The sequence below is a fragment of the Nicotiana sylvestris genome, chromosome 1 (assembly GCF_000393655.2).
Source record: "Nicotiana sylvestris chromosome 1, ASM39365v2, whole genome shotgun sequence".
NCBI classification, from domain to species: Eukaryota; Viridiplantae; Streptophyta; class Magnoliopsida; order Solanales; family Solanaceae; genus Nicotiana; species Nicotiana sylvestris.
The window spans coordinates 91,065,797-91,075,556 of record NC_091057.1 but is presented as its reverse complement, the minus strand read 5'-3'; positions in this window follow the sequence as shown (position 1 = coordinate 91,075,556).

Here is a 9,760-nt window from a genome sequence, read left to right as displayed (position 1 = left end):
CGATCTACGCTTGTAGGATTTCAACTTCACTACTGAGCAAACTTTAGATTACAACCTATTGTAACCTAGGAATTAACCTCTTAATCCCTCACTAACTTGTAACAACTCTATTACAAGCCATTTTGTAATAACTCTATTATAAAGACTTACAACTCGACTAAATCTAGCCAAGACACAAACACAAGGGTTCATGATTTACAAAGATTTCCTACACAATGCGTCTATCTAAGCTAAGTAGGAATTACAAGTAGAGTGCTTTAACAAAGGTGCAACACAACTAAGGACATTTAATAACTCGATACAGGAAACTGGTTCGTTATTATGTTGTTCTTTGTTCTTGATGCCTTTGAGAGTCACTTGCAAGATTGATGGATGACTTGAGAGAATGCTTGATCAATTCTTGAATGTGCAAGTGTTTTGTTTTACCTTTGCTTGATGTTAATAGTTCATTTGTGACATCACTTGAATGATGCAAGCAAGTTAGGTAAAAGGCATTCCCCGTAAAGTTGACTGCTGCACTATTTTTGCATTGTTGCATGTGCATGCAGTAACTTTACAGCTGGGGGGTTGACTTGTATAGTCACCACTGGAACTGGTAGCCATCTGTTCCCTCTGTTGTTCCTTTGACTCTGAAGAGTTGAACTGTGTCCCCAACTGGAGACTTTTTGATCTAAAGTTCTTGAGGATGTGTAACAGGTTCTTTATATGGTTCTTAACAGTAAGTTTGTTAGATCATCAAAATATAATAGAGATACACATAAAACCTATCAATTTCACCCTTTTTGATGATGACAAACTTATAATTCAAGTTCCCCCTAAGAACCAGACTGACATTCGCATTTCCTGTATTTCCCCTGAATCTGTTCCCCGTCCTGTTCTCCTCAATTATTTTCCCCCCTTTTGGTATCATAAAAAGATCAGTAAAAGGCCTTAAGCAAATAGAAGTCTAGCTTTAGTTAACTCATGCCACATGTGTGCACACAATCATGACTAAAAACAGAGCAGAAGAGCAGGGCATACACAACAAAAGGACAAAACTTTCATTAATTTTGGATAATTAAGCAGGGAGCATTTTCATTTTTTCCAAACACATCCACAAAATAAAAACATAAAAAATGAAAGTAACAGTCATAAACACCATCAGAACTAAAACATAGGATAAACAGTAAGAACTTGACACTTGGGAAGGGGACACTGGTAGGGTGCACTGGAAGGGGAAGGCCTAGATGAAGAGGCAATGGTTCTAAGAAGGATATCCATTCGAGCATTAGCTAAAACCTGCTCATTGAGCAGTCCCTCCTTTAGCTCCTCAGCCTGTTTCCTAAGGTCGACATATTCTTTTGTCAAACAGGCAACCTCTGCGCTTTGAGAGCTGCTGGAACCAGGTGCCTCCTGAACCTGACTTAGTTGACCTTCGAGAATGGCATTCCTTGCATTTAGCTTCCTTATCTCTTCAGTGGCGCTGTTCTGAGTAATGATCAGCTGAGAGATAGTAGAAGTGCTGCCAACCCCTCCACTCTTATCAATGCATTCACATTCCTCGAGGGTGGTCTTGTAGAAGGTTTTCTTACGAGTACCCACTTTAGCTTTTCCCAAAGAGACTTTGAAGAATTCAAAGACCTTAGTAAGGAGGAACCCGTAAGGCAGGCCATGATTTTCATCTTTGAATGCTACCACCTTTTGCATGTGCTCTATCATGATGCCAGACAGGTTGATAGTAGTGTAGTCATCCAGTGCTTCCATGAGAACCAGGTATGTTCATGAAGTTATTGACCTCCTTTCTGCGCATGGAAACAGAATTTTGTTTACCATTTCGAACAGTAGTTGGCACACTAGAAGGAGGGCCTTCTTGTGTACCCGTTCCCCGTGTTGTATGGCCTTGTCCTTCACTATGGTATTTATGAAGTTAGACGAGCAATTTACCTCAATAGAATACATACCATCAGTAGGCACCCCCAAAATACTTCCTAAAACAACAGTATCCATCAAGAAATCAACACCATTCACCATCATACAAATATGATCATCCTCAGCTATAAATAAGTCAGCATAAAAACTGCGCACCTCTTTCTCATAAACATTAGGACAATCACTTGTGAACAGATGTATCCACTGTTGGTGTTCAAATATCTCCACCAATTCGTGTATTCCATTCATCTCCAGAATATCATGGGAAAATGTACGGCCCCATATCACCTTTGGTGTTTCAATTTTTCCTTGCTAGCATCCTGGACATCACCAACCTTAGTCCTTTTGGAGGAACTAGGTTCCTCACTGGCCTCAGCCTTCATCTTCACTAATTTGGTAGCACTCTTTTCTTTGTCTACAGATTTCCTGGAGATCTTCTCAGCAGACTCCCCAGCCATGTTTTCACAGGACTCCTTAACCACTTTCTCACTCTTTTTCTCACCAGATTTTCACCCTCAACCTTTCTCAACTCCTTTTCACTCACAGATGGCTCCCTTTTTGGACTTTGTAATAGTAAGGTTCTTTGAGGACTTACGAACCAAGGAACCAGGTTCCTCTTCTACCTCATCATCAATATTCACGACTAGTGCAGGAGGCACTATCATTAACAACCTTTCCATCTTTCACCAATCTCCACTTCTTCTTTTACTTTCTGCTTTTCCTTAAGAGTGACTCAAATTCTTCCTTCTTTTACAACCTCGTGATGGTTTTCTTATACGTTGACCCCTGGGGAGGTGCCTTTCTACTCCTAGCACTAATAAAGCTTGCTAGAGCCACATTATCATAATCTTTTTCTTTACTATCCTCCTTCTCCTCCTCAAACAAGGATCGCATCTCAGGAACAACTATGGACAAGGGCTCAACATAGAAATGAGGAGAGAGAACAGGATCGATAGTGACCTGGGGTGATTGAGAGGAACCAGGGGTTGGATCTTCTTGGGTGGAGGGATCAGGTCCCTTAGTTGGTGCCCCAGTAGTACTGTCCGGCTGATATTTCAACAGGCACTAGATCCCTACTCTCCAATAGTGTATTTTCTTCCCCCTCAGACTCGGACACACATTTACCACATCAAATAACACTTCCTCAGCAGCTATTGACAACATATTTTCTATGGCCTTTTGTTCTTGTAACCCCATGGTAAACTCAGAAGTAAGAAGAGTATTACCTGTAGAATCAAAGCTAGGGGATGTCATTATCGATTTATCATGGATATGACTCACATCTTGTTCTTTGGCAGAGCTTTCTTCCACAGGTAGACTAGAAACTTTTCGATTTTCTTCACTCTCTACATTATCCTATTCGACCATTTCTTCAGGCGAGGCAGAAGGAGAGGTCACAACCACAAACTTTTTGGGAGTCAAAGTTTTGTAACTCTGATAAGAGTTAGTACTCGACTAGGTTGAAGAGATAAGTGGTTGTGAGTGATTTAGGGTTTCGAGTGGTCGGAGTGGGGAGGGTTGGCTCTAACACTGGTGCTTCAACGGGTGAAGACACAGTGGGGATGATGCTTGGAGGACTTTGGGCTTTCTGATTTTCGGACATGATCGAGTTTGGTGAGTTGAAGAAGAAGGTGTTTGATTTGAAGAAGGGAAAAGAGGAATTTTGGATTTTTTATGTGGATAGTTGTGAAAGTGACTGAGAGGCATTATTTAATAGGGGTGAGGGACCGGTTAGGAATGGGTGGCAATTTGGGTAGTCGGGTCACTTCATAAAGGGGCGAGACGCTTGGGTCCAAAAAGCGGGAAAGAAAAGAAACTAACAATTTGATGACGTGGCACCGTTTCAGCCGTTTAAAAAATTATGCATGAGAGTACAGAGGAACTACTAACCTGTGTCGAGAGAACCAGGTTCCCTGACAAATTTTGTAAATATAAGCCTCATTCTTTTACTAACATGCAATGCATTAGCTACTTCTTTTCTTTGTAATCGTCATGCGTGTCTACCTATAACGATATAGAGATGAGTTAGACTTTTCCAGAAACACTTTTTATCTATTTTACCTGTATATTTCTTTCATAGCTAATCATCGAGGGACCAGGTCCTCAGCTTGATTTCATCAATCCTAGTGACAAGCGATTCTTTTCAAAGTGCTCTCTGCTTAGTGCTTTGGTGAATATGTTTGCAATTTGATATTTTGTGCTGCAAAACTTCATACAGATAAGCCCCTTTTCAACATTGCCTCTGAGAAAGTGATGTCGCACATCAATGTGCTTTATTCTCTTATGTTGAACTAGATTCTTGGCCATGTTGAGAGCACTGGTATTATCACATAGTAAGGACACACACTCAGAAAAACACATTAAAATCTTCCAGCTAGTGTTTAATCCATAACAGTTGAGCACAACAAGATGCAACAACCATATATTTAGCTTCGGCAGTTGAGAGGGCCATTGAGTTTTGTTTTCTTGTACCCTATAAAATCAAACATGAACCCAAAAATGAGCCATGCCAGAAGTGCTTCCCCTGTACACTAGATACCCAGCGTAATCAGCATCCACATACCCAATTAAATCAAATTGTCTCCTGAGAAATAGTAGAGAACCAAGTCGTGTGTCCCTTTGAGATATCTCAAAATTCTCTTGGTTGCCTTCAGATGAGATTCCTTTGGATTAGATTGAAACCTAGCACAAAGACCTGCACTAAAAACAATATCTGGCCTGCTTGTTGTGAGTTACAGGAGTGACCCTATGATACCTCTATGCATGGTCACATTCACAGAGGAACCAGGTTCATCCATGTCCAGACAAGTGGTTGTGGCAATGGGAGTATCAATGATTTTTGATCCTTCTATGTCAAATCTCTTCAGCAGCTCCTTGATGTACTTCTACTGACTTATTATTGTCCCCTTGGTAGTTTGCTTCACTTGTAAATCCAAAAAAATTCAGTTCCCCCATCATGCTCATTTCAAACTCACCCCCATGAGCTTTGAAAATTCCTCACACAGAGAATCATTTGTTGCTCCAAAAATGATGTTATCAACATAGATTTTCACAATGAGCAGGTTCCTTCCTCGTTTTTTTAGAAAAGGGTGGTGTAAATTTTTTCTCTTGTAAAACCATTTTCTAGAAAATTTTTTGACAACCTTTCATACCAAGCGCGAGGAGCCTACTTTAGCCCATATAGAGCCTTGTCAAGTTTAAAGACGTGCTCAGGATGCTCATGATTCTCAAATCCATGTGGTTACTTGACAAAGACCTCTTCCTTTAGAAAACTATTCAAAAATGCACTTTTGACATCCATTTGGAATAATTTGAATTCCAAATGTGATGTATAGGCAATGAGAATTCTGATAGCCTCCATTCAAGAAATTGGAGCAAAATTTTTATCATAGTCAATCCCTTCTTCTTGATTGTAACCTTGAACTACTAGCCTTGCCTTATTCCTTGTTGTGTTTCCAAACTCATCAAGTTTGTTTCTGAATACCCACCTGGTTCTTATAATAGTTCGATCAGCAGGTCATGGAACTAGGTGCCACACACTGTTTCTCTACAATTGATGGAGCTCTACTTGTATAGCTATAATCCAGTCTGCATCTTTCAATGCTTCTTTGATATTTTTGGGCTCTATTTGAGAGAAAAAGGTTGAAAAGGCAAGTGAGTTTCTTGACTTTGATCTGGTTTGAATTCCTAAATCAAGAGGAGTGATTATGTTTTCAAGAGGGTATGAATTTTTGTGCTTCCAATTACACACTTGAGTCTTATTGTTAGAAGATCTAGGTATTTCAGATTGTGATACTTGGCTTCTTCTTATCTGGGGTGCCTTGGACAACATCGACAACTCTGTTCTCAACTTCAATTGTTATGATTGAGGGACCAGGTTCCTCTCCATCAATTGGAGATATGGTTGCACCATCCTCATTCGATTCCTCAGTGTGGCTCATCATATCAGCCTTTCCATTTGCCATGTCAATGACTTCACCAGGGATAATTGACTGTTCTTCATCTTGATCATTTTTATCATTCAAATCTTTTCCACATGAGTGATGAGATTCATTGAAGATCATATGTATGCTTTCCTCAACACATTGAGTTCTTTTGTTGTATACTTTGTAGGTTTTACTTTGTGATAAATAGCCCAAAAAGATTCCTTCATTGCTTTGGCCTAAGATTCAAATCTTTTCCACATGAGTGATGAGATTCATTGAAGATCACATGTATGCTTTCCTCAAAACATTGAGTTCTTTTGTTGTATACTTTGTAGGCTTTGCTTCGTGAGGAATAGCCCAGAAAGATTCCTTCATCGCTTTTGACATTGATTTTTCCAAGTGCTTACTTTCCATTGTTGAGGACAAAACATTTACATCCAAATGTTCTTAAATGTGTCAGCTTGGGCTTCCTTCCATTCAGCAGTTCATATGGCGTTTTGTTCAGAAGGGACCTGATCATGCACCTATTCACCAAATAGCATGTAGTGTTGACTGCCACTATCAATCAACATTGTTCTTGCCATGTCTTCAAGAGTCCTATTCTTCCTCTCCACAACTCTATTTTGTTGAGGTGTTCTTGGAGCTGAAAAATTGTGAGTGATGCTATTTTCAGCACAGAATTCCTCGAATTTGGCATTGTCAAATTCTGTCCCATGGTCAGACTTGATACATACTACATTATGGCTCATCTTTACCTCGATCGTCTTCACAAATGCCACAAACACTTGAAAGGTTTCATCCTTGGTTCTGAGAAACAGAGTTTAGGTGAATCTAGAATAATTGTCCATTATAATAAAGATGTACTTTCCTTCTCTACTTGGCACCCTCATAGGTCCACATAGATCCATATGGAGGAGATCAAGTGGCCATGAGGTACTAACTTCCTTTTTGTGCTTGAAAGAGGCTAACTTGCTTTCTTTTTACACATGATCACACACCTTGTGAACCTTGAAGTTGACTTGGGTAAACCACAATCCAGGTCTTTCTTGACCAACTTGTTCATCAACGTGAAACTTGCATGACCCAGCCTTTTGTGCCATAGTTCAGCATCATCATTAATAGGTGTAATGACCCGACCAGTTGTTTTGAGATTTTACACTTCGCTCGCCAGTTCTCGCTCATGTCTAGCCCCGTGTAATGTATTAGGACTTATGTAAATCGCCGGTTTTGCTTTTCAGGGTAACCGGAATGAATGAATTTTGAAGGACACTTCTCAATTTGAAAGGTTTGACCAAGATTTGACTTGTTAGTAGATGACCTAGAATAAAAATTTTATGATTTGGCTAGCTCCGGTAGGTAATTTGGAACTTGAGAGCGTGGTCGAAATGTATTTTGAAGGCCTGGAATATAGTTAGGCTTGAATTGGCGAAATTGGAATTTTGGCATTTTCCAGTTGATAGGTGAGAGTTTGATATAGGGGTCGGAATTGAATTCTGGAAGTTGGAGTAGGTCCGTTGTGTCATTTTTGACGTGTGTGCAAAATTTCAGGTCATTCGGACGAGGTTTGGTAGACTTTTTGATCGAAAGTGGAATTTGGAAGTTCTTGGATTTCTTAGACTTGAATCCGATGTGATTTTGGTGTTTTGAGCATTACAAAGGTTGGAACAAGTTTGAATGAGGTTATGGGATATGTTGGCATATTTGGTTGAGGTCCCAAGGGCCTCGAGTGAGTTTCGGGTGGTTAAACGGATCAAATTTTTGTTTTGAAAGTTGCAGATTTCTTCAGATCAGTGTTGCAGAGTTTTGTTCTTCGCGTTCGCGAGAGGGCTCACGCGTTCGCAAAGAGATGTTGAGTGAGGCAGGCCAGTTTCCATTCGCGTTCGTGATGTTGGTCCTGCATTCGTGAAGGTTGAGTCTGATTGAGCATCGCATTCGCGACTGAGGTAACGCATTCGCGTTCGCGAGGGTGTGTTCGCGTTCGCGTAAGAGAAAATTTGAGATGTAAATTATTTGTTCTTCGGGAATGCGAGGCTTTGACCGCGTTAGATAAGAAGGAATTTTTGGCCTGGGCAGAATGTTTAAATAGCCATTGTCCGCAATTTTGGGTCTAACTTTCACCATTTTGAGCGATTTTGGAGCTTTTTGAGAAGAATTGAAGAGGGAATCGAAGGGAAACACTTGGAGGTAAGTTTTTTGAACTCAATACTCAATATTATGTTGATTCTTACTTGTTTAAACATGAAGTATATGGAAATTAAAGCCTTAAAATTGGGGAATTAGGGCTTGAATTTGGAGAGTGTAAATTGGGAATTTGAGGGGCCATTTGAGGTCTGATTTTGATTTTCTTGATATGTATAGACTCATGGGAGGATGATGATTCTATTGATATGATTTTTATTGGATTTTGAGATATGGTCCCGGGGGCCGGGTTTGGCCAATATCGAGATTTTTGAGTTAATTCAATTATTTTCGCTTGGGCTTTGTTCCTTTAGCATGTATTAATGATGTAGAAGTGATTTTGGTTATATTCGGAGCAATTGGAGACTGATTTGAGAGGCAAAGGCACCGCGGGCTAGAGTTTGGATCGGATAGAGGTAAGTAATGATTGTAAATGTTGTCTTGGGGGTATGAAACTCCGGATTTTACATCGTTGTGCTATATTGAGGTGACACACATGCTAGATGACGAGCGTGTGGCCGTGCACTATTGGGGATTGAGACTTAGTCCATCCCGAATGACTGTTTTACTGCGTATTTAATTGAAAACTGTTTGTTATCATCATGTTTTGGGCTGAATGCCATATTTGGGCCTCGTGCCAACTATTTTGGACCCTTAGGAGATTTTTACTATTATTCCTCACTATTTTGACTTTATACTTATACTTAGTCATGCTATAATCTACTGTTTTCATAACTCAGTCATTTTTACTCCGTTTTTGACATTTTAAATGATATTATGGGCTGAGCATCATGTATTACTGTTGCCCGAGTGGCTTGAGAAAATTCTAACTTAGTGAGGCCGAGGGCTTGTGTTGTGAGTATATTATGGTATCGGGCTGTGCGCCGCAGTAGTGTAGTACCCATTTATGATTATGAGGCGCCACAAGGTGGATTGATATGAGGCCAAGAGCCTGTTTGATTATGCCACGAGATGGCTTGATATTCCGCTTGGGCCGTAAGGGGCCCCTCCCGGAGTGTGTACACCCCTAGTGAGAGTGGGTACCCTGAGTGAGTGATATATTGATTATGCCACGAGATGGCTTGATATTGCGCTTAGGCCGTAAGGGGACCCTCCCAGAGTCTGCACCCCCAGTGAGCGCGGGTACCCAATATGATATGTGATATAGCCCGAGGGGATGATGTTGTTCCATGTTATTGACCGAGGGGCAGTTTTTGATTTATGTTATGCCCGAGGGGCTAATTTCGAGAGATTGTGTGGTAGCCCGATGGGCTGGTTCTGTTGATATTATGCCCGATGGGCGATTTATGATACATGTTTTGCCCAAGGGGCTGCTTACGTTCTATCATGTTTACTCACTATTTTATCACTCGTTTGAAACTATTGAAAATTTGTTTTAAAAGGTTTTTTTACTGGAATTGAGCATGATTTATGAAGTAAATGATTTTTGTACTGTGTTGGAACTATCTTGCTTTTGTTGTAGCATTTTGACGTGGTTTACGTGTTTTCTTACTGCTCAGCCTTCATTTACCTTTATTACTTATTGAGTTGGAGTACTCACATTACTCCCTGCACCTTGTGTGCAGATTCAGGTATTTTTGAACCCGGTAGCGGGTGTGGATTGCTTAGAGGCAGAGTCATCGGAGTTTAGCAAGGTAGTTGTCCAGCGTTCGCAGCATTGTTTTTCTCCCTCTTGTTTTCATTAGACTGTACTTTTAGTGCATTTTTAGATTTTTCCTTGTATTCAG